Source organism: Lynx canadensis, chromosome C2 (genome assembly GCF_007474595.2).
Source record: "Lynx canadensis isolate LIC74 chromosome C2, mLynCan4.pri.v2, whole genome shotgun sequence".
In the NCBI taxonomy this organism is placed as follows: Eukaryota; Metazoa; Chordata; class Mammalia; order Carnivora; family Felidae; genus Lynx; species Lynx canadensis.
Genome location: NC_044311.2, coordinates 157,408,650 through 157,432,983, shown reverse-complemented (window position 1 = coordinate 157,432,983; position 24,334 = coordinate 157,408,650). Strand labels below are relative to the sequence as shown.

The 24,334-nt window shown below is 54.9% G+C and overlaps 1 protein-coding gene across 7 annotated transcripts in view; it reads right to left on the bottom strand.

Moving 5' to 3' along the window:
* The window catches only part of ADARB1 (adenosine deaminase RNA specific B1), an 87,768-nt gene extending 64,384 nt beyond the window's left edge, over window positions 1–23,384 (bottom strand). For all 7 annotated transcript variants that reach the window (XM_030329496.1, XM_030329499.1, XM_032594794.1 and 4 more), the window contains exon 1: window positions 23,301–23,384. The gene's annotated coding sequence lies outside the window, so the exon portion shown is untranslated. The remainder of the gene's footprint in view (window positions 1–23,300) is intronic.
* Window positions 23,385–24,334: the final 950 nt, after the last annotated feature.

The following is a 24,334-nucleotide window of genomic DNA, read 5'->3' as shown; positions in this document are numbered from 1 at the left end:
GTGACCTTGGGGCAGGCCCCCCCAACTCGCCAGGAGCCTCCGTAGACGGGCATCGCTGGTACCAGGGGACCAAAGGAGTCTGAGCACTGAGGCGATCTGCAAATCTGAGGCATCATTCCACTCGATCGGCACCATTACACATACTATTCTAAACGTGTCTGTTTTATACCTAGCAAACACACAGAAACGAGTCTGCCTGAGATGAAATTCTGTGGTTTACGAGGTCCCCACAAACCCCTCGGATGGCCGCCAGCTCTCTCCCGCACTGTCCCACGGCCACCGCAGAAGGGGCTCCAGAGACTAGCGAGAACCCCCAGGATGGAGCCAGCAGTCCCCCCAGACTTGGGGTGTAAGAGGCCCCACACGAGGGCAGGGTGCATACTCCGGCTGGGGATATCCGTCACGAGGCTCCCAGGCCGCCCGCCCAGGATGCGCCACATGACGTGGTGGGCAAAGACGCAGGGCTCTCTCCCTGGGGAGGCGCTGCGTTCTTCGTCGCGCGCGCTGTGCCCCCAGGCCTGGCCACGCAGCCGCCTGTGTGCCGCTCTGTGTTCTCGCCCACCCTCCTCTGCTGGACCGGCACGGGGACGACCCCCTGCGTGACTCCCGAACCTTCTGGCAAAGAACAAAAAGAAGCCTGAAGCCACGGGTGACGGACAGCAGGGGCCGGCTCTGTCTCAGAGCACTGGGGTTGCGCCTCACGCGGTCATGCCCTCTGGCCCTCTCCCCTCGCACTGCCCGCCTGTGCTCGCACGTGCACGTGCACGGACCGCCGTGCTCGCTCTCCTTTGCGGCCTCCCCTGCTCCCCAGCATGGCATGCCTGAGCAAATGCACACGCGTTGTTGAAGCCTGATTCCAGCCCAGAATCGACTACGGTGGAGGAAAAGCCTTCACAGAGCATTGTTGTTATAACCACGCTTTGTCCTTCAAAATGGATGCACGCTAGCAATGCATTTGCAACGCAGTCTCTATTTGCTCTGCTTAACACAACCTAATTAAAATCTTGCTTATCTGAAAAACACACTGTATTTTCTGGGATCAGGAAAAGAAGCTGATGTGAACGATATTTTCAATGTGAACACTAATAATTACACTAAGAACAGGCAGTGTTCAGATTTGAGCCAATTTTCATACTATTTCCAGAACAACCTCACAAACCCTACTCTACAGGTTTGCTTTACGATTTCAACTGCCGACCTGGAGCGTCTCTGACTTTCGCTAAAGCGTCCCCTCTGGCGGAAGGAGCTCCTCCCAAGCAAGCAGGGTCCCCACCTGTGCCGGGAAGCCCCTCAGCATGAAAGCCATGAAATGCACACACATCTGTCACAACAGGTTCTAGAAAACCTAGGCCTTCTATCTTCTGCTGTTGTTCACTGTTGGGGTGCAGGGCTCAGCAACTGTCTGCGCGTGGGCCCTTCTCCTAGAAGACAGGCGACGTCGATTCCTGCCAGAGACTGGGGAAGAGCCATCCCCTCCTCCCCAACACACAGAGCGGAGCCGAGTGCATCACACAAATCCACCCTCCTCGTCCGCCGAATGGTACTTGAGGTGGCTCATTCCAGAGCAAATCCCAAGCCTGAGAGTTGGGGCAGTCCTTCTGCCACTGCCACCCTATCACCTACACCTGCCTGTCCTGTGCATGCCCAAACCCCTGGTGCCAGCACACCAAAGGCTCTAATGGGTACTGTCGGATGGATGGACGGATGGATGGATGGATGGGTGGATGGATGGGTAGATGGGTAGATGGGTGGATGATGGACAGGCAGATGAACGATGTATATAGGTAGATGGGTGGAAGGATAGATGGATTAGTAGATGGATGACGGATGGGTACATGAATGAGTGAATGGGTAGAGCTGTAGATGGGTGGATGGTGGACAGGATGGGTGGATGGATGGATAAATAGGCAGGTGGATGGATGATGGATGGGTAGATAAGTAAGGAATGGGTAGACGGGTGGGTGGAAAAGTAGATGGGTTGATGGATGGATGAGAGACAGATGGGTGGATGAATGAACAGGTAGATGGGGGTCCATCCAACCCTGTGTCTCGAGTTGTCATAGTGCTCGGCACCTCACGAGGAGGCACTCTCTCAGCAAGGTGAGACCAGGGAGAAGCCTGGTGTGACAGCCACCTGCTCTCTCGGGGGCTGCCTGCTTCACCCACAACCGGCTGCATCTCCTCACTCTACACGGAATAGATGGCCTGTTCTGCAGCAGGACTCAGAGGAAGCACACCTCTATGGGTCTGGGTCTGCATTTCTACAAACGGTCCCCACATCCTGCTCTCTTTTTGATCCTGGAAACATGGGGGATCCCAGCCTCAGACCCCAGCACAGTTCAGAGCTGCTGCCCATGTGACAGCAGTCATCAGACGGGGTGCGGGAGGGCTAGGCACAGATAAGGGCGTTATCACAATTAAGACAGGTAAGTATTCCACAAGAAAGCCTTTAATGTGGAAGACAGAGACTCTGTCACACAATGAGGGGTGGGGGGGGGGGCGGCAAGAGAATGCTGCGTCACCCCCCTGCCACAACGTTTTACTCAGCAGCTGTGCCCCAAGTGGAAAGAAGGCAACAGCGGCAGCCACCTGGACTGGCTGGGGCCCCGGGAAGGCTGGTGTGCGGGGCCTGACTGTCCCAGCAGCCTCTGCTTTGTGGAGGTCCCGGGTGATGTTGAAATTGCACAGTATTCCTTTTAAACCGTAATTTTCTGATGACTCAGCCAATCTACGTGAGCCTCACACGGTCAACAGCCAGTGACCCGCGCCAGAGAAGGGAGTGACTGTGGGTCATTCGGAAGCCATGAAAGATCCCTGAGATCGTATCACTCCTGAGGCCAACACATAACCCGCTGCTACGCTGTTCTAACGCATAATTAAGTTTGGAAAAGCTCACGTTATACCAGTCTTAGGTATAATGATTTGGAGCACCTTAAGATTGTATAATACTAAGAGACTATGTTTCATATCTTGTAAAACTTTGCCCATTTGATATAAGTGGAACACTGATCGTTTTTAAAGGCCGAAGGGAAACTAACACACAACCTTCTGCTGCTCGGGAACCCTCACCGTGGGCTTCCACACACGGGACCGCGCAGTGAACACCACTCGATCTCGCAGCACTCTGTCTCTCACGCTGTTGCCCCAAAATTACAGCCTGTTTGACAATGGTTTTCCTAGAGAAGAAAAAGATTCTAGAATGCACGAAGAGGACATTTGGACATTCATCCCCATCGAGTGGGACTAGCACCAACCATCCGAATCACAGCAAGTTCCAAAAAAAACAAAAAAAACAAAAAACCAAAACCTGACCATTATTCTTGTACTTTTCAATATTTTCTTCAAATGCTTAGTGATGAGGGGCCATGGGAAAGAATAGCGGCCATCCTAAATTCAGGGTGTTAATCAGCATTTCTTAGTTTTTGCTTTTACCTTTGTCTTAAGGACGCCCTTCTTTTCAATGCTTCACTGAGGGAACAAAGGGCAGCACGGCAGCCTGAGGCAGGGGTGTGCCACAGCTGCAGGCCCCGGCCCCCCCGGGTCCCCTGGGCACGCGTCCCCTGGGCACGGCGCTTTCGTCCCGGAGGCACGCACTGGCATGATGTCCGCCCCTGAAGTCTACAGATGACGACGCCCTCACTGCTCCCAGACACAGCTCCGTTGGGCGCAAGCATCTTTGTGGACTCAGCACGACTGCTCCTCTCAGGTGGCTTTCTTCTTCTTTTCTCTGGGAAGTCACACCGAACACGGTGGCTCGCCTTATTCCCCGCAGGGGTGACACTCTCCGGCCACAGATCGTCCCAAGCATCGTGGGGTAGTGCAACGGCGTCCTGGTCCCACCAGTTGGTGGGCAAGAAGGGGACGCCCACCGAGGGAGGCTCACTGGACGGCAGGCCAGTCCCCTCACCAGAAGCATCTTTTCACCTGACACACGTTCGATTAGTTAACTGTCGGCGTACGAGGACGGCGAACCCTCAACACCCTTTGAGCAACAACTCACCCCACGGCCAGTGGTTTGTGACTTTTACCGCCATGGAGAGCTTTTACGCCCGGTGTTAGGAAAAGGTACGCAGAGTTTCAATGCCCTAAAACATCAAGTTGAACGAGAGACTAAAATGACCTGGTGCTGAATGCAAGGAACTTGTTCTCCGTGATCTTAAAAGGAAACTATTCTCACAAGGGCTGCCGCAGCCTTACTTCCCACAGCGTGAAGAGGAGTTTCAAGGCTACAAAAGTTACCAACAAAGAGTGGCAGCGAAGGAGAAGTCATTATGAAGCGTCTGTCTCAGGAGGAAAAATCTTTTAGTACCCAACACTACAAACTCCTAAGCCTTCATAAATCTCCTCCTAAAAATATACCTTAAACACTGAGGCTAAAATGCCTTCTATACATGCGCTTTTTAAACCTACCTTCTAAAACAAGCCCCCTCTCAAACTGTATACGACGCCAACGTAAGGAACGAGGCACCTGGGAAGGGGAGGCGGGAGGTCCCCGGCATCGTCAGGACCCCGAAGCAGTCCGCCCCAGAAAGCATGGGTTCACAGGCAAGCCCAGCGTTTACGTTTTAGGATCAGAGCCAAACGGGTTACCTCTCCTCTCGGAGCGTTTCCTGCGCCTCCTTTTCCATCGCCGCCCCGCGATGCCGAAGAAGGCCCCGGTGCTCACGGGGCCGGCAAGGAGCGAGGCCATGCGGACGAGCGAGGCCAGCGCCGCCCGGCCCCGGCCACCACCACCGCCAGCGGGCACCCCCTGCCGCCTCGGGGAAGCAGCCCCCCTCTGCCCCCGGCTCATCCCTCAAACTGCAGAACCAGGGCTTCGCCAACACCACAGCGCCTTCGAAGCACACCGCCCAGCAGTGACGTGTGACAGTTAACCCTTCCGTGCAGGCCCGGACACGGCAGCGCGAGCGGGAGCGAAAGGCGCGCGGGGACCCCTTCCAGGGCAGCAGGAATCTCCACTGGGACCCGCACGGTCCTGCCTGGAAAAGGCTGCTGTCGCCTTTAAAATGGACAGAGCTCCTCAAAGGAGGAGGTGGAAGTGTCGCTACAGGAGTGCGGTTTACAAAACAAAGCTGCGGAAAAGCACAGGGCACGGGCACCCCGCTGAGCCCCAGCAGGCGGCTGCCACACGGTGCGGTGTGGGGACCACAGCCCTGGACCCTGGATGTGGGGCACGCCCCACCTATGTTCCCACCCCCTCTCCCTGCCCCCTCCCAGCCCCATTCCAGGGATCCTGTCCCCCTCCCCTCCGGAGCCACACACAGACCTGCCGGCTCCTCTGCGGGGGGTACAGCCGGGCCCCCTGGGCGGGGCCAACACTGAGCCTTTTCACCGGCCACCAAGCCCAGGGGGCTGTCTCTGGGATCCAGCATCTAGGGCTGACGCGGGACAAGCCGCAGCCCTCAACACCCTCCTGTCCAGACGAACGCCGTTCAGGCCCCAGGGAGACACCATCCCAGATCTCGGCTCTGCATCCTTGGAACAAAAGGCACCTGCACCCAAAAGCCCTGAAGACCCGGGGTGTCCTGGGAGGAGTCAGGAGGGGGAGGATGCCATGGCAGAGCACTGGGGTAGAAGAGGAGACCGATGAACTCACCCAACTCTCCTCTTGATGCAGAGCAATAGTATCTTGTATAACAAAGTTCCTTCCCAGTAACGCCCAGCATCCATTTTCCAGCTCACTATTCTACAGGCACACAAGCTGACACGGGATTCCGCACGACTGCACACGGTGCCTGAGGAGTGTGCCCCCATACGAAGCAGTTCCTATTAGTCTCACATTTGTGTGTGTGCACGCCCAGACACCCTCCAGGTAACTCATGCCCTGTGCTGGCAGCCAGATCGATGGGGGACACCACCATCGCCGAGAGTTCCACTTTTTATAAAATTATTAATGTGATCTAACTAAATTTTCAAAGTGTTAAATTAAAAATCAGCTTTCGGGGCGCCTGGGTGGCTCAGTCGGTTAAGCATCGACTTCAGCTCAGGTCATGATCTCACCGTTCGTGAGTTCGAGCCCCGCGTCGGGCTCTGTGCTGACAGCTCGGAGCCTGGAGCCCGTTTCAGATTCTGTGTCTCCCTCTCTCTCTGCCCCTCCCCTGCTCATGCTCTGTCTGTCTAGCACTCAAAAATAAATGAACATTTGGGGAGCCTGGGTGGCTCAGTCGGTTAAGCGTCCAACTTCAGCTCAGGTCACGATCTCGCGGTCCGTGAGTTCGAGCCCCGCGTCGGGCTCTGGGGCTGATGGCTCGGAGCCTGGAGCCTGCTTCCGATTCTGTGTCTCCCTCTCTCTCTGCCCCTCCCCTGCTTGGGCTCTCTCTCTCTCTGTCTCTCAAAAATAAATAAATGTTGAAATTTTTTTTTTAATTCAGTTGTCTTTAAATAATTTGACTTAAACATTTGATATTAACTGTAATTTATATTTTGTAACTTACATTTAATAGATAATTTTTAAAAAGTATTTTCTGAAAACATGAACAAATCACCGAATTTTGCTTGTTTACTGAAATTCACATTTTTGACAGGCATATAGTCAAATTTTGTACTATTTTAAACTCAATTATGTATTTTATTTTTAATCGTTTGGACTAAGGACCAGGTAATAAGTATTTTAGACTTTGTGGTCCCATGTCTCTGTTGCTTACAAACTCATGGAGGATGTCATGGCCTTGGGGATGGGACTGAGAGAGAAGCTTCTGGCAAAGGCTCTTCCCCAGGTCTGGGACAGATTCCTTCGGGAAGCAGAGAGATCCTTCTTTCTTACAGCCTTCTCGGCCTGTGAGATGGGTGTGGGGCTGGGGGTGGGGGAATTATTGTGACAGTGACAGCCCACGGTGCCAGGCCAGCCCTGCAGACCACCCCTTCGAAGCCTCCAGGCACCGGCGGGACAGAACCCGCGGCCCATCCTCAGGGAGGAAGAGGAAAGTGCAGCGGCAGGTGGAACCACAGAACCCGGCTCTCAGGAGACACCGGAAGGACCCCAGCCTGAAAGCGGGGGCGGGGAGCAGGCCCGGGAACATCGGGTCTGGGCACCGTCCACGTGCATAGCCAGATGGTTCCCACGGGGACCACGCAGGACCAACGCACAGGCAGGCGGAGTTCTTACGGCTCTGTGGCCACCAAGCTGGAGGCGCCCCGCTGCTGTGCTGTGCCCACAAAGGCCTGGCCTAGCATACCCAAGAGCCCTAGTTTGGTCGAAGCAGCACTTGGACACCAAACAACCTCCCTCTCTCCAGACAGACATCACCGCCTTCACAACTTCACGTGACAAGCAGCCTTGGAAAAAATCGTCGCCGGCACCACGCACCTGCACTGGCATTCCTGCCAGCGGCCACTCGGGACCTTGGGAGCTTGGAATCCCTGTCAGGTTCAGAAGCACACTCTATCCCCAAAGGAGGAATTTAAAAGGAACCCACAGGAATGAGAACCAAGAAACCACAAAGGAAACCATGAAGGATAACATATGCAGTCTTCAATTACTTTAAATAAGAAACGAGAAAATTTCTTTGGACTTATTTTATAATACCAAGTTACTTATTGTATTTAAAGCCTGGGTACGTCCGTGTTTGTTTGTTTGTTTTTTGTTAATTGTTCCCTTGCTACGCATCAAAACAAGTTAGGCACCTAACCGTGAAAATGGCCACACACTCTGATTAACCAGGCTGGAGATGCTGAGGACAAGCCACAAGCTCAAAACCCAGAGCACAGCAAGGGACTCATGTGAGAAGAGCACGGAGAACAGCATGGCCTCCAACCCCTCTGAGGACACAAGGGCCCAGGCGGGGCGCACACCGCCACTGGGCCTGGAGCACAGAGAACAACACGGGCTCCAACCCCTCCGAGGACACACGGGCTCGGGAGGGGAGCACACAGCCATTGGGACTGGGCCCAAGGGTATCTTAATGGGGACTGAACCAAGGAAGCAGCGATTTGAGAAATAGAGCCAGAACTTCTGGAACTCTCTTATGCAGAAGAAAGAGCTTAATACTGTCAGAATCTCGAGCAATCCAGACATAATGCAACATAGCTTTTTTTTTTTTTTTTCTTTTTTTTTAAAGGTAAATGGTAAAAAGCTGTCTGGGCTCCAGATTTTTTATGATGAGACTATTCTGAGAAAATAATGGTCAAAGAAGTTGGGTAAAAACAAGGAACATCCCCGTGCTATGAGAAGACACTCACATTTTTAATGTTTTCTCTTTCTCCATTAGGGTTTTGGTCTCTCCAGAAAGCTGAGCTCAGTGGTGGCCCCAGGCTCTAGCTCATCCCCCACTTGGAAAGGGGGGCTAGCCACGTCAGCCCCACCCTGCCTCACCCGCAGGCACAGCACAGGCAAGGCCACCTGGAGGTCAGGACAAGCTGCTGGGTGACCCCGGGGCACCAGTTTCCTCTCTGTGCCCTTGAGATGAGAAAACTACGATTTCTCCATCTCTGTCACAACCCTGACCTGAAAGAGACAAAACGTGTTACATCAAGACAGATCGCAATTTATAAAAAGTGTATTCATAAAAGAAAAACTTGCAAAGTGAAAAATTCGCACGTGCGCTTACGCGTAAAATTCTTACGGCACGAATCAGATAAACCCAGAAGCAGAAAACTGCTAAGTCAAGGGCTGGTGCAGAGGCTGTGTGGACTGACTCAAAGGCTCCTGGCTGGTGCCTCCCAGAGCTTACCCACCACACCAGAGCACACACGGGCCGACGAAAACCCACTCCACGCACTGCTCCGTGGGAATCTGTCAACCAAGACGCTGCCTGAAGTGGAAACACACTAAGACCACACTCCAAGAGATATGCTATCATTAAAAGTTAATTCGGAAATTATAGTTAATGCTGTGAAAGACACAGCGGTAAGTTTGTTAGTAGACCCCCCGCTGGTGTCATCCTGCCGTCTGCGTGTCTGCCTTGGGTTACGCGCGCCACATTGTCAATGGAGACAGTGTTCCAACTGCTTTCTTAGATGCTGCATTTGTCTACCTGGCATACATTTATTGCAGGGAAAAATTATACTAACTCTATTTTCTTTTTCCTGATGCTCTGGCATTTAAGCACCTTATAGACCCAGGGAGAGACTGCCCCTCCCAGGGCTAGCCAATTTTTTTTTTTTAATGTTTTTATTTATTTTTGAGAGACAGAGAAACAGAGTATGAGCGTGGGAGGGGCAGAGACAGAGGGAGACACAGAATCAGAAGCAGGCTCCAGGCTCTGAGCTTTCAGCACAGAGCCCGATGCGGGCTCAAACTTACGAACCGAACCGTGGGATCATGACCTGAGCCAAAGTCAGATGCTCAACCGACTGAGCCCCCCAGGCGTCCCCAGGGTGAGCCATTTCTTAAAGACAGCAAAGGGGTCAGCCAGGAGTGTACCTTCTTATGCAAACAACCTCCTCACTTCTTTATGTAACTCTCACATCAAGCTAGTGTTGCCTTTGTTCTAAAGCATTCCAGGGCCCGGGACCAGGCAACTAGAAGAAACCAAATACAGCCCAAAGCCTGCTGTGATCATTCAAACGGCCAATCTGCAACTGCTCCCCCTGCCCCCTCTTGCCCTTCCTGTGGAAACCCTAAGAAAGGCTCTGGCCTAGTCCTTCCCCTCACCCTGGACCAAGCCTGGCTCACTGTGTGGTCTGTGTGGCACGGCCCCTCCTCTAGGGAAATGTAAGTCACAAAGTCTTCTTTCGGGTGGCACTGGCCCCCCCGCGATGTCATAAAGTAGAGCCCTGGGGGGACAGTGGGACAGCAGTACCATTCTCGAGACCGGCCTGGTCTACTTAGTGTTACGTAGACTTAGGTAGACTGGTCTCCCAAATCTACTTAGTGTTGCCTCTTAACCAAAGGGCAGGTAACAGTCTATGAAACAAAAAACAAGCCGTCATATTGTGCAATCCTATCTGACATCTGCCCTGCATTCATATAAAACGCTGGGTAAAAATGGCAGTCACGTATATTTTGCCACCATCTCACGAACTGATCGTTTTTTCCTCATCGCAGGACACAACCCAGTGCACGGTAGATCTTCCGAACATAAAAAATGCCATATTTTCTGCTTCCTTCAAAGTCAGAGAAGCTGAGGGTCCACGGGCGTGGCAAGGCACACGGTGCCCCGACGTGGCGGGTGGGTGCCGCGGACCCAGAACGAGCCCTCCCGGGGCGTCCGTGCTTCGGAGCCACACACACGACGCTACCGGGGCCCAAGTAAGGTCCTAACGCAGAAGTCATCTGTTTCTTTCTTCTTCCCAATTCTTCCTTCTACCTTTAGGATTATTTAATAGCAGCACAAAAGGAGAATGCCTGCATTCGTGAGCTTCAAGAGATTCACAGCAGAATGGCAGCGATTTCGTGCGCCAGACAAGGTTTCTGTAATGATTAAACTGATAGTTTATGCTTTAAAGCAGTACTTTGAAGACCTTTTCTCCAACTTTGACGGTGCATCCGTTTCCGACTCCAGCTGCCACATCTTTGCAAGTTAATAGCCTACTGGAATTCCAGGACAGTGTCATAAACAGCCGTGCGCCATTTAGCACCTGACGTTCCTGGTGCCCCATTAATTTCACTTTTATCTGCGTCCTCAGAGGAAAGACTCCAAAACTTAATGTTCTTAGAATATTAATTTATGAAAAGACTCTTAAAAATTATTTCCTCTTTTAAGAAGGAAAAAAGGAGTTTATTCCATTAGAATTCTAAACTCTGTACAACGAGTCAGTTATTACGCAGAATCAATACGTGAGAAACTGAAGCACGACTTATCAGGACAGTGCCTCAAAACTATGTGTTAATAAGAAAAACAGCAAATACGCATGCATTCACTCACTGAACTAATGGTGAGCACCTACTGGGGAAGGGCCCGGAGCCGGACACGGTCAGAGGACAAACGGACCGCAGCAGCTGCCCCCCGGAGCCTCTGTTCCGCCAAGGGCAGGGAAGACCACTGACGGGGAGCACCATAAACAATGGAACGGCCTTGTACGTTGGAGGAGGCGGCCATCGGCCCAGAAGGGGACAGGGGCAGGAGGGCGGCGGCCGTGCTCCCCAGGCCTGAGGGAGGCTGCAGGGCAGCAAACACGAGGAACGGGCAGGCGGCGCCGGGGAAGAGTGTTCTGAGAATGAGGGACAAGACTCTGCGGCAGCACCTGGTGTGGCCCGGGAACAGCCAGGAGGCCGGACCGGCAGAGGTGGAGGCCGGGAGGCCAAGAGGGCAGCTCGAGGGGCCTCTGGGCCAGTGCACGGACCTGGCAGTCCCTCTGCCCAGGATTACCCTAGTCCTGGCCTCTGGCCTCTGGTGAAGAACAGGTATGGGGTGAGGGTTGATGCAGGGAGACCAGTCAGGAGACTGGTACAGACAGACCCAATGGCTCAGAGCACGTAACGGTAGAGAGGAGAAATAACCAACATGGACACGTGCTAAGGAACGGCAGACGGGCTCTCCCGGTGGCTTAGAGGCAGAGCAGAAATGAGGGGACGGCCATGGCTTGTGGCCCGAGAGCCTGGAGAGATGGGCAGACTGTGGGTGGGGTCAGGAACCAGGGGTCCGGTCTGCTGTCTGTGGTCAGAGACGTCTGCAGATCCCCAGGATCCGAGGCTGACAGAGGTGCGAGGGGGTGGGACCCCAAGTCACGAGAACGGACAGAGCCCAGCATAGACCGGGACTGAGCCAGGAAGGGCACCGCTGCTGGCAGGTCATGGGACGGGAAGGATGGGCAGGGAGCTTGCAAGGGAGCAGCCCCTACGGCAGAGTGTGGACTATGTTCACCAAGAGAATGTCAGCTGACAGTCACCACACGTGTGCCAGCGTGCTCACACTTCACCAAATCTCAGTAAAGGAGACTGAAATGACTGCACAAGGGCAGCTGGACACGGCCACCCTTTGTCTTACAACCATCAGAGATGTCACTCAAGTCTTTGTGAGCAGAGCTGTGCAGTGTACAACCCACACAGCTGTACAGCGTGGCCACGATTATAGCACCACGGTAACCAGCACGGAGCCCAAGCCTTCTCTGGTTGAAGGCCCACCTGACCTCCGGCTAGCCAGAGAACCTTGGGCAAGTTCTCACCGTCGTGGCTCCTCAGATTCCTCGCGTACACCCCAGGAGGCGGGATGGCCCATGCGCAGTCTCGCGCTCACCGGGGGGGCCAAGGGAAGGCAGGGTGCATGCAGGGCATGGTGCCCAGCTGGGCTCTGGCCGCTGTCACATCACGGGCGTCACCACGTTATGAAGAGGAGCCCGCCAGCTACAGGGGCTCGAGTAGCGCATCCAAGGTCACAAGCTGAGTGAGCGGCAGAATGTTGTTCAGAATCCAGGACACTTCGACCTTGGGACCCACGCTCTTGGCTCGTTTACAGAGTTGCCCAGTTAAAGCAAAAACAAGATCGCTCAAATTTCTTTTTTTATATGTTATAATTCCTTATGGTTTTAGGTCAAAATAATACATACACATTTCTTTAAATGAACGGCTCCACTTCCTAAATTACAATGGGTTTAAACAGACAGAGATAAGTATAGTTTCAGTCTATTTGCAAAATTCCCCCACTCAATTAAAATCATAAATTCAATTAAGCTTTTGCCATTTTCTTTTAAGGTAACTCTACCAAGGAATTTTACATTAAAATCAAAACCTACATTTCTCAAATAAGTATAGCAGGTATCAGATTTGACAGGAAAAAAATAATAAGGAAAAAAAGGCACTTGAATTGAAGGCCCTATAATTAGCTCCAAAAGCCGAAAGGAACCTAAAGCTAAGGATAGTAGCCTAAAGATGGCTCAGGTGGCCCACGGATGGTGGCCCAGGTGGTCTGCAGATGGCCGAGGGGCCCTGGAGACGTCCCAGGTGGCCCACAGATGGCTCAGGTGATCTGCACATGGCCAAGGGGGGCCCAGAGATGGCTCAGGTGATCTGTAGATGGCCCAGATGGCCCGCAGATAGTGGCCCAGGTCGTCTGCAGATGGCCGAGAGGGCCCGCAGATGGCCCAGGTGAGCCCATGAATGAGTGCTGGCAATAGGGGACAACTCAAAGCCAGTAGGCCTGGGGCTACCGGGGAGAGCTCTAACTTCTTGCTACACACCGAAGAAAGGTTTGGAAGAAATATGGTGATCAAGTGCGAACATAAATTTGAAACGAAACTGGGGTATATATTTGACAGTCGTGGTTTAAGCAGGGATTTCTTTAAAGATGAGGTTTGGAAGCATTCTTTAAAAACAATGCATATTATTACTGATTATTAAAAAACCAAATAAAACACAAAACTTTTGAAATATAAAGTAGAACTGGTTGGTCTTTCAAAGAAGACAAAGTGATTTTGCTCAATCTAGAATAGAAACCTCTGGCTAACTTCATCTATTTATAAATGATTCAGGGCTTTTTCCAGCTGGATGTGTATAAAGGAAGGAAGCCACATAAACATAGGTATGTACAAGGAACGTACAATATAGACAAAAATTTCTGATCTGATTGAAAACTCAAACAAGACTAAGTGGAGAAGAAAACAGTGGAAAAGGGATTAGAAACATGACAGCCCGGACTCACAGAGTGGAGAGCCAAAGGCACACACTGTGTGGATCCAAAAACCAGAACATATAAACCAGGAAGATATTCCACGTCATGATGGAAGAAAACATCCCAGAAATAAAGATCTGAATCAGCCACCGGACAGACACCCATGTGCGTAGAAAAGGCGACAGAAACAAAGAAAACTCACATATTTCTCATCAGTATTACTGAAATTCACAAATAAAGAATTCTAAGGGAATCGAGACCAACATAATCCAATTCCCGAGGAGATAAAGTCACGTCTGAGGACAGCGATGGAGTGTCAGCAAATTCTCGGAAAGGGACGGTGTGACCTCCGAGCTGAGTTTCGGCCAAGCTGTTGTTCAACTGTCGGGGGGCAGGGGCCGGAGTTTGCCCGGAGGTGTCGTCAGCACCTCCACCACCAAATCCAGGGTCCTGGTGCAGGCAGCCACAGGCCTCATGTCCCGTCTGTACAAGCCATGTGCACGAGGCACCTGGGGACTCACTCCTGCCCCCCGTCTGCCAGAGGCCTGCGGCGGGCAGGAAGGGGGCCCATCACCCTGAGCCTGGAGAGCTGGGTGCCACCCTGAGCCAACACTCAGAGGGGTTCTGTGGCAGCACCACCTGCCCCCCCTCCCCGTGCCCAGAGGCAACTCTATGCACTGAAGCCTCCCATCAGTCTAAAATTCTAGAATTCTGTGCCTCGTAGACAGAATGTGAGCCAAGACTTTTAGCCCCCTGGATTACACCACAGACATTAGCAGTGACCCAGCCAGGCCTGCCCCCCAGGACCCTGTCCCCACCACTGCTCAGCCACAGAAGAGAAGGCAGCCACAGAAGGGCAGGACACCAGAGTGGGAGTATGGCTCCATTCGGCCAGGAAAGGACACGCAGAAGCCAGACAAGGGTTCACAGGAGATTTTAAAATGAAAATATTTATATTACTCCTTCACTTCACGATGGCAACTCTTCACTAAAGATTGAACACACATACACACACACACACACACACACACACACACACACACACTTTGGCTAACTTAATCTTATTAAAATTGGCAATTTGTTAGCACTATTAAAAACAAGACAGCAGGGGCGCCTGGGTGGTGCAGTCGGTTAAGCGTCCGACTTCAGCCAGGTCACGATCTCGCGGTCCGTGAGTTCGAGCCCCGCGTCAGGCTCTGGGCTGATGGCTCAGAGCCTGGAGCCTGTTTCCGATTCTGTGTCTCCCTCTCTCTCTGCCCCTCCCCCGTTCATGCTCTGTCTCTCTCTGTCCCAAAAAAAAAAAAAAAAAAAAAACGTTGAAAAAAAAAAAAAAAACAAGACAGCAGTCTCCAAAATGGAGTCACTTCTGCTAAGCCCCACGTCACCAAACCGAGACTTCACCTGATTCCGGCTCTGACCTCTCCCAGAAATGGGATCTCAGAGTCCGTGAGGAGTCACCCGGTCAGCACGAGCGAGGTCATCGGTGGCAGATCCCCACGGTCCCCTGGAGGAGAGTGACCTCGCCCAACTAAGATGTTTTGCCCGGGGCAGCCTCCTCGCCCTGCTCCCTTCTGCACAGGACGGTCTGTCGTGCGTGCAGCGAGCTGGAGCTTTCTGTCTGCTGCACCGCGTGCTGCCTGGTTCGGGATCCCTGGAGAAAGCCAACCAGACCTCCAAAATTCACTCAGCTGGGTTTTGTTTAACACCACACATTCGAACTTGATGGTACAGGCTTTTTCTTTTTTTGTATCCTATCTTAACTATTACCTATTCAAAACACTTAATAAAACAGTAGAATCACAAAATTATGTTACGTGTAAATTACGTAAGTAACAATTTTTTAAATACTGGAACAGATTATGAAATTTTACCTTCCAGTTCCACAACACAGCTAAGCCCCCTCCATAGACTCAATTATTTAAATGCACAAATTATTTGAGACAATTTAATTTGCACATCGTATCAGTCCCTGAACTAAATCACTTAGAAGTGTTTCACAGCACTGCTTCACGGGTCCCTCAAGATGGTAAAAGAAAGCCAGTGAACAGAAACTTTCCTGAAGGAAGGTGGTATCTGGGCTCACAGAGGAAACACGCAGAGACCGCACTGGGGGTTTTCCTTTAGAAGCTGCTACTCGCCGTCTTGGACGACCCTACAGCACCACCTACTGTCCACACGGCCCGCTCGAGAGGCCCAGCGAGCGCTCCTGGCGGCCTGTCACGGTCACTCTGTGGCCATGAAGGATGAAGAGTCCGAGCGGGCAGGAGGGAAGCCCCGGGAGGAAGGCAGGCTCTGCGTCTTGACGACAGCGGTGGCGGGCTAAGGACACGCTTGTCGGAACGTGGCAAAGCCCACTTGTCCCCGTGGCCACCGCTGCCACCCCTCCACACGGAGGAGGAGCCTGGGCAGGGAGGCCCAGGAAGGTGCCCAAGGACGCAGAGCTCCTATGAGGACGGCCACGCCCCTCACGCTCTCCTCACGGCCCAGACAGCACGAGGAGCGGGAAAAGGAACAATTGCACGGAAAAGGCACGGTCCGATTAGAAATAAACTGCCATGGCCCGGTCTTCCACAACGAGTCCGGCGCACTAAGGGAGGAGCCATTAGCATGCTCCTTGGCGCACAGGACAGCGATGGCCCCGTGTGCTGCGTCTCGCCACCTGGTCCAAACACCGACTGGCCCAGGAATCCAGAGACCTACGGCCAGCGCCACCTCAGTTAGAAAGGCGAAGCCTGTGGGCGACGCATTTTCATCAAAAACCCAAGTTGGGTAACCTGCCTGTGAAAGCATCGCTTGCAGAGAAGCTGAAATACAACACAGGTCTGGCCTCCCCTCCACCCCTCCACCCCCCCCAGGCCCCGCCCCCTCCCCTCCACACTGGGGCAGACTCCCGCCCTCCACTCCCCTGCCCGGCCCCCTCCACACTCCCCCCGACGTGGCACACCCACACCCACCCGCCCCTGCTCAGCAGCCCCCCTGCCCCGTGCCCACCTCCTCAGGAAGACACCACCGTATCTTTCAAGACTCGGTCCCACCGCACCCCTCCAAGCTCACCCTGCCCGGACAATAAGCCACCTCCCTCCTGCCCCCACTTCTGTCACAATGTCAGTGGACACCACTGCCCCACCAGTGGCAGCCCCTCTCCCAGGCCTCCTGGAGCTGCTAGGCAGGAGTGAGTGCGAGACCCCCGACGCCCTCTAGGCGCCTCAAAGGGGAGAGGCCCTCTGTCCTCCCAGGCGAGGGTGCCCCGAGGCCACGCGTGTGCTCCAGCCCCAGGGCCCCAGCACCAGGAGGACAGCCGTGGCGCCCCGGCTTTCTGCACACGCCGCTCTGGGGGCAACCCGTCATCGGCCGGGATCTCCTCGCCCTCCCTGCTGCCCGCTGCACGGGGTGGCGGCTGTCCCCCAGGGTGCTGGTGTTCCTAGCGGTCCTGTCCTGGGGAAAGCCTTCACGGAAAACAGAAGGAACCGAGTGGAGAGCACCAGACTTCCCTGCCTCTACACGCAAAACCTCGCTGCTTTCTTTCACATGTCACAGGTAAGTGTGGGGATCCAGAATTTCACAGTCGGCCCTGCCCCGGGCACAAAACAGCAAGAGAATTACCAACCAACTCTAGCTACTTCGGGGATCTATGATTCTCCATCCAACAACGTACAGGCACTTGAACGATCTTTTCAAGTCATTCTTTTACGGTTAATTGGGTATTTTTTTTTTTTGTCCCTTTGTAAACTTACAGCCACAACACAGAAAAACCGGGAATACCACCGCTTTTTAGACATTTTTCAAACTTGACACTGTTTAAACCAAGTTGCACTCAGATCTGTCCACGTTTTGAATGGAAAGCAAGCCCACATCACTACTCCCCGCTGTGCGCCGTCTACGAGCTGCCCCGGCCCGCGGCCACCCGCGGGCCTGCCGCTGCCCCAAGGGGTCTGGAGAAGAGAAGCCAGGGGAGGGCCGTGCTCCACCGCAGTGTGGTGACCTCTCCTGGGTCCTCGCTCAAATGCCACCCCCTGGGAGAGGCCGTCACCCCTCCCTCTGCTGCTGTCTCCCACCCGGAAAAGGGGCCGTTCTCTGCTCCCACCAGGTGCCATCGAGTCTGTCCCAAGGGCCCGGGCCAGAGCCCGCCCACAGGTGCCAGCGCATGTTTGCTGGATCGACGAAAGAGTGCGGCCGGGACGCAGCACAGATCTCTCTGTAACGTTGCCACAGGCTCCCCAAACTAGAATTCCCAGCCTAACCACCTCCGGAGCTCTGTGACTCCCTGGTGCAAACACTGATGCTGCTTATTCGCACCATTTGACGTCACCGTCCCCAAATCTGCTGCGTCTGTGGCTCTGACCGGGCCGTCCCGCACCTCGCCCGGGCTGCGGAAGAGAGGGGCGCCCCGTGACGCAGAACGGCAGGAGACTGGGAGGCCTGTTCGCATGCGGGAGCAAGAGCAGGAGGCCAGAGAGCTCCCGAGAGTCCGGGGGCCCTGCCGCCACAGGGGAGAGGAGAGGCCTGTGTGTGCGCCTCCCACTCCCCCAACCTGCTGCCGGGTGAGCCGGTCTTACCACCCCTGCCCGGCACCCGCTGCACCCGGGGCAGCCACGGGAGGAAGAGTGGCGAGGCTGCCTCGTGCGGCCCTCCGCGTGCGGGCGCGGGTCCCTCGTGCCCCTCCTGCTCATACCTAGCTCCCCCGTGGCCGCCGGCCTCGGAAGCCCAAGCACCTCGGAGGGGAGCGCTCCGCTTCACCCCGTATCACCCAGGACCCCCGAGGAGCGTGAGGGGAAGGCAGCGCAGGGGGCACGTCACCCGAGGCCCTCAGATCACGCCCCCGCGGCCACCTGCACGTCACCTGTGCCTTCACCCGATCCAGAGGCTTGCGCCCCGCCCCGCGTGCCGTTTTTCCTCCAGTCTAACAAAACATGAGTGTAGACGGCGGGTCCCTCAGCTCCAGAAAGGCCCTCTGGTGTCCACCACCGCCTCGCGGCTTCGCTGGGGGCCGGGTGTCGCGAGCTTCTGCCTCCCCCAGTCCTCCGCCTCCTCGGCAGCCATGCTTCCCGGTCGGTCCCGGTTGGCCTTCTGCCCTTAAGTCACAGTTGTCACGGATCACCTGCACTTCCTCCGCCTCTTAACGGTGCTAAGGTCCCCATACCCGGGCGCGCCGTCAGCACGGCTCCACGTGAGCTGGAGCTGTGGGCAGAGCAGGGACCGAGGACACGTGTCCCCGCCGTCGGGCCGGGACGCTCCACTCTGAAGACCCCGTCACGGCACGGTCGTCCTGAGGCCCCGCGGGGCCAGCAGAAGCGCAGCGCGGACAAGGAGCCCCGGACAGGACCCCGCGCGGCAGCCTCGGCCCTCACAGCAGGTGCACGACCGCTTCTGCGAAGGTCAGGCGGCGAGTTCCGCGGGGCCTGCGGCCGCGCACACTCCCTGCTGCGCGTTCTGCTTTTGCCCCCTTGTCCCCAAATCCCTTGAAGATGCAAAAGCTGTTCTTCGCTTCAGACTCCGGAGGGAGGACCCACCTGGCCGCCCGCGGGGAGGTCTCTGCCAGGCCTCAGGGGTGCGCGGCTGTCGCCCAGGAGGTCGGGGCGCGGCTCTTTGGCACGTCACCTTCACCCAGGCGGGCCCCGAGAACAAAGATGCCAAGGTGCCCCTCACCTTCACGCGCCCATCCCAGCCCCTAGTAGACTCCGCGGGTTCGCCGAGCGAGCGAGTGAGCACCTTTCACGGGCCTGTTAGCTATTTCCTTAGATCCGTCTTTTGTGAAAATGCCGTGCAAGTGTCGTGTCCCTGATGCCACCGCACCCTCTCGTCCTTCCTGACTTGCGGGAATCTTCGCGTATCGTAGACTGGAAACTCAGCCAGGCCTCGGTACCTGCCTGTCAGGTCCACACTCCTGGTGGCCCACACCCCCGTCAGGTACACATCTCTGTCAGCCACACACTCCTGGTGGTACACACGCCTGTCAGGTACACGCCCCCGTCGGGTACACACTCCTGGGGGTACACACCCATCGGGTGATTCCTCGTGCAGCGACAGAAAGCTAATCCCTAGCGCCGCAGCTCTCGACCTTCGAGGCAGAGTCGGGGCCCACACCTCTGGGCATATGCGGCATCCCTAGACACTGTCCAGTCGTCCTGGGAGGTGAGTCGGGGCCGTGGGGGTCACACGTGCACGGCCTCTAAGGCCCTCGGCCCCACGGGCAGGCATCAGGTGAGGCGGGGAGGTGACCAGGACGCCCACGGCTGCAGTTGGTTCGGGATGCCGCGGGTGCCTCTTCACTGTCTGCTTCCTCGGGGCGCACACGGAAGCCCCTTCGCTTCCACCCCCGGCCCGTGATCTGGCCAACTCTGCCTTCGAGGCTGGAAGGCAAGGGTGTTCGACGGCACGTCCTCTCACTGAGCCTTCCGCACCCGGGAACCGACACCAGCGCTGAGGCGCGTTCGCCCCTCTGACCGTGAGCGTGGCGCACGGGCTCAGTGAGAACCGGCCCCCTCTCACCTGGCGGAGCTGGCCAAGATGGCCGTGCCCTACACCCGCGAGGTCCCCTCGGGAAACACGTCTCGCTCCCCACAGACCTTCCGGGAAGCCAGAGGGTCCACTCCGGCTGTGGGACCACCACGTCCCCGGGGAAGCGGGTCCGGCAGGACGCGGCCTTCCTTATAAGCCATCAAGGCTACAAGGCCTCCACTCGGGACACAGGGCTTCACCCCCACCCCCCGGCTTCCGAGATCCTGAACCGAGGGGTTGGGGGGGGGGGGGAGCGGCTGCAGGCTCCGCAGGGCAGAGGCTGCCGGAAGGGCATCCCACTTTCCACGGAGCTCCGGGCGGGACGCATTTGAGGACTTGGGTGCTGCCCTAGATCCGGGACCTCACAGCAGAGCCACAGACACGTTAACACCTCCTGGCAAAGTGATGCCGGCGACTTGGCCAGACACACAGACACCTTCTCGGCGACGATAACCGATGCCAGAAAAAACACACGAATCGCTTCTCATTCTCAGCCCAATTTTATTTCAGAATCTCTCGGGAACGCCTACAAGAGAAAGCGTCATCTGTGCTCAACAGGTTACTTCAACCCTTAAACCGCTTTAAAGGGGAAAACCGTCAAGCTTTTGCCACAACATACAGGGATTCAGAACTCGGTGCCGTTGCAACTTGCAACTTGAACCCGACAGCCCGCGTTAGTATGACGAGCAGGCCTGGATCACTCTCACGCCGCTCGCTGTCCCGGAGCCCACCGCTGCCTCTGCCGTGAGCCGGAGAGGCCACGCACGACAGCCGGGCAGTGCCTGTGTCAACCTGGAGGATAGCCCTGCCACGGCGCCACACGCTCAGGACGCCGTGCTCCCTCCCACCGCCACTGGCTCTGCTCAGCCAAGGCCCCCAGAGAACTCCGTCCCCACCGAGTGTCGCGGGGGGCGGCGTCTGCTCATCGCGGTGCCGGGGTGTTTCTGGAGCTCTGTGCACAGGGGGCCTGCGTGGGACACCCAGGACCGTCCCAGAAACACACAGTGGGGAGGCTGCTCATGATCCATCAGCCCAGAGCCTCGCCTCGTTTTATATGTGAGCATGAAGCATTTCTCTGTGTTAACACACGCCCAACGGTCCCGAAGCGTAACTACCATGTGAAGACAGGGAAGGCCGTGCCCAGCTTCTCTCAGAACCCACAGGCCGTAACCACTTCCGAGACTGACGGAAGCCAGCCCTCGCGGCTACCTGCTCGTACGGGCACGCACCGCGTGGTTCTGCCGAGAACATCAATGCCTGAGAACTGAGTACTGAGTACCGCGTATGTCTCGACTCAAGACGCCTTTATTATGCATTCTCAATTTCTCTTTTACTAAATTTGGGCATTCTACTGCTTTTTAAAATTATGCGGTGATAATTATATAAAGCAGTACCTGCTGTGAATTTCACTGAGGATAAAAAGGAGGAGTTCGTGAACACTTGTTACGGAAAAAACCTTTGGGGGTGTGTGTGTGGCCATGAGAAACACAGGGGAACTTCCAAGTTCGAACAGGAGTCCACGCTTCCCCAGCCCCTCTCCCAAGGCGCGCCGCTGGGGAGGGGCCGCAGGGCCTCCTCTGGGTGACCCCGAGCCACCCCAGCCTAGACACCGTCACGCGTTACGACACAAGAAACAGCTTCAATCTTTTCACGGAGGGCAAGAGCAGCCACCATGCCTGAAACTAAAAACAGAGCCGCGCTCGCGGTGCTCCCGCCAGGAACCGAAAGAACTCTGGGAAACGTGGTGGCAGAGTGAGGCTAACAGTGACGAGTGCTCCCTAATAAAGACTTGTTTTAGCCAAAACCCTTCGTGTTTACTTTTCTTTTTCAAACCACTCTGAAAAAGGAAAGTTACAGTACATCAGACTATCTGCTGCCAAGATTAGCTTTCATTTTGTGAAAGAAATTCAAAATTCCTACTCTGCAGCTAAAACATCTACTGAGAGCCCGAAGAAGGAGATATAGTTCACAACGCTGCTGTATTTTACAACTTCCGGGCCTTTAATTCCGCTTTCTCGGCACATGTTTTAGAGCTCTCCTGTGGGCCTGATCACTTTTTGTATGCCTTTAAAGACAATTTATTTGTGCAAAGGATTACAGATAATTCACGTCTCCAACGCGCGCTTGCATTATATAAAAAAACTTGCGTTTGGCATACATGGCAGAACTGAGGGGGCAGCTGACTGCCCTGGCATGACGTGTAGGTCACAGACTCCACTACACTTAGCAGCACTGAAGGACGGTGTCCTTTCAGACTCGGCCAGCTCCGTGCTGCTCGGCTCCTGCCCATAAACTCTAGTCACAGACCTGCTGATTTCACATCTCTCGCCTGGCTACCAGAAGAGCCGCAGCTGAAACAGGCCCCGCCCACGGGCACAGCAAAGGGAAATGACCTTAACTTTGCCCTTTCCATACTCTCGCCACTCTTGTGCCGAAAAGCGGGGGAGGGCTGGGGGGCATCAGCTACAGACAAAGCAAACCCTGTTTACCAGTCTCCCTGGGAGCCAGTTTCCTCACATTCCTGACATTTACAGACACAGAAAGGACCGGTGGGCCTTACGAGACACACACGTAGAGCCCAGTGGCCAGACGTGGGTGCACCTGTGCCCCCCAGAGACGGCAAGTGCCCCTCTCCCCGCCGTGGGCTCTGCGCCCACTCCTTCCCTCATTGGCCAGGACAGGCGGGCTACTGTCAGCATCTACGGAACGGCTGAATGGACGCGGGTGCCCGCCAGTGCCAGGTAAGCATCCAGCAGCCCTCTGCCGACTCCCTCCTCACACTGCTTCCCCATGACAAGACCTCCTTGAGTGTGCAAAACCCAACTTTCTTGAGTTAGTCACTCTGCAGGCCATAAAATAATCTTACGTGCTACGGGATTTACCCAGATTTTAATATTTGCCTCAACTTCTCTCAAAAGCAGATGGCTGAGTCATATAATAGTCGCCAAGAATTAAGTGCTAGGTGAGTCCTCTTTTAGTCCATCGACGGAAACCGTTTACAGTAAAAAGCTTTACAGCGGGTCTAGTCCAGCGCCTGGCATGGGGCACAGCCTCGCACGGCGGTGACCGGAGGCCGCACTTGGCCACACGGCCACTGGAGGGCAGTAGCGCGCCGACCTGGACCCACAGCCGGGCGGGCAGGTTTGTGCAGGCCGAGGCGGGGTGATGAAAGAATTAACAGTAACAAATAATCTATGCTGGAAGACACTCAATAAAACACATTTGAAAAGGCAAACAGGCTTAATTAATCAGTTGACATCAAGCAAAAGGCATTTTTAATCAGTCAAATAGCAACAGATTTCTGCAGGGTTTTACCTTACTGGTAGATTAGTTTCTGCGTTTGCTCGACCCCGAGGCAAAGCTCCCTCCGGTGCAGGCAGGACACGATGACCCGGACCGGGGCTCGCGCAGCGTTTCCTCCAATCACTGCCGCAGATCTCCACGCCCAGCCTGAGACACTTCACTCTGTGTCACGGAAAGACTCAATTACTTCCAATTAATTTAAAAGCCTTTTCACCACTTCAGAAGCGAATTCTAATAATAAACACTGTTAATTAAAAATCCTCTTCCCAGGGGCGCCTGGGTGGCGCAGTCGGTTAAGCGTCCGACTTCAGCCAGGTCACGATCTCGCGGTCCGTGAGTTCGAGCCCCGCGTCAGGCTCTGGGCTGATGGCTCGGAGCCTGGAGCCTGTTTCCGATTCTGTGTCTCCCTCTCTCTCTGCCCCTCCCCCGTTCATGCTCTGTCTCTCTCTGTCCCAAAAATAAATAAAAACGTGGGAAAAAAACAAAAAAATAAAAAAATAAAAAAAAAAAAAATCCTCTTCCTAAATACAAGATTCAATTATTGTGATGGTGTTAAGGTCTTTTTAAAGCACGGACACAACAACCGATCACCCTTCACCCCACCCGTCACCCTCCAGGGTCCGCTCGCCACACCCCAGCACAAACAGCAGTAGCCCACACGCGAAGGCATGTACTTAACACCTTCTGCACAACAAAGTGCCACGTGCACACGGGGGCACACGCACATGCGTAAGTACAGACACGAGCGACGCACGGATCCCGGGACCTCCCCGGCCCCTTCCAGCCCAGGCTCAGAAGCTACGACCGTCCACACATCTGGAGGCAGAGGCTGTGAAACACCTCTGTGTTGTCTCCTCTCAGCCTAAAAACACTGCCAACTAGAAAGTCATTAAAGAGAAGACTTCAACGTGCTCACATACTGACGGAACCTAAATATCCAACGTCAACATTTCCTTTTGGAAAAGCAAACCGAGGGGCGCCTGGGCGGCTCAGTCGGTTGAGCGTCCGACTTTGGCTCAGGTCATGATCTCACGGTCTGTGAGTTC